We start from the raw sequence: 972 nt of genomic DNA, 5'->3' as shown, positions 1-972 counted from the left end.
AGCAAGCTCGTGGTTAGCAGTCCAGTGATTATCCTACAGCACCACACCAGGAATGTTAATGTGAACAGATTTCCCATGATCTTGATTCCTCAGGTATCAATTTTTAAATACAACTTTGTCCATTTCTTGCCATGTGACCTTGAGTAAGTTACTCAAATACTCAGTGACAAGCTTTTCTTGTAAGTAAAATGAATATAATGATTCTACCTATTTTGTAGAGTTATTGGAAAGCTAGGTGAGTCAATAAAACAAAATGGTTTAAACAGTACTGGTGCATACGTGATCTTGGGTATATTACTATGTTTTTTTTAAATCTTTTGTTCACAAATGGTTCTTCTCAATATTTAAATCACTGCATTAGTTTTCTTTGACTGCTATAACAAATAAGCATAAATATGGTGTCTAAAACAATGGAAATGTATTCTGTTATAGTCTGGAAGTCAGAAATTTAAGATCAGTATCTGTGATAGCTTTTGAGTAGATTGCAAACATGGTAAATCCATGAGATCAATATCACCGGTTGAAATCAAGGAGTTCCAAGAGTGATGAGCTCTCCAGAGTCTCTAGGACAGAATCTGTTTCTTTCTTCTTTTAGCCTCTGGTGCTTATTGGTATTTTTTGGTTTGTGGCTGTATCATGTCAGTCTTCAAGTCCCACATCTTCAAATCGTTGTCTGCTTCATCTCAGATCACCTTATTTTCTGTGTGCCATTAAATCTTAGTGTTATAGGTTACAGATGATGATGATGTTGTTATGTGGTGTCGAGTCAGTTCTGACTCAGAGCAGCATTGTATAGGGGTTACAAGGAGCAGCTGGTAGGTTTGAATGGCTGACCATGTGGTTTGCAGTCCAGTGCTTACCCTACAATGCCACACCAGGACTCCTAATTTAGAATAATTTTCCCATGTCAAGATCCTTAAATTAATCACATATACAAAGGCTTTGCTAAGTAAGGTAACATTTATAAATTTC

The sequence above is a fragment of the Chrysochloris asiatica genome, unplaced genomic scaffold (assembly GCF_000296735.1).
Source record: "Chrysochloris asiatica unplaced genomic scaffold, ChrAsi1.0 scaffold00341, whole genome shotgun sequence".
Taxonomy (NCBI): domain Eukaryota; kingdom Metazoa; phylum Chordata; class Mammalia; order Afrosoricida; family Chrysochloridae; genus Chrysochloris; species Chrysochloris asiatica.
This window is presented reverse-complemented; position numbering follows the sequence as displayed.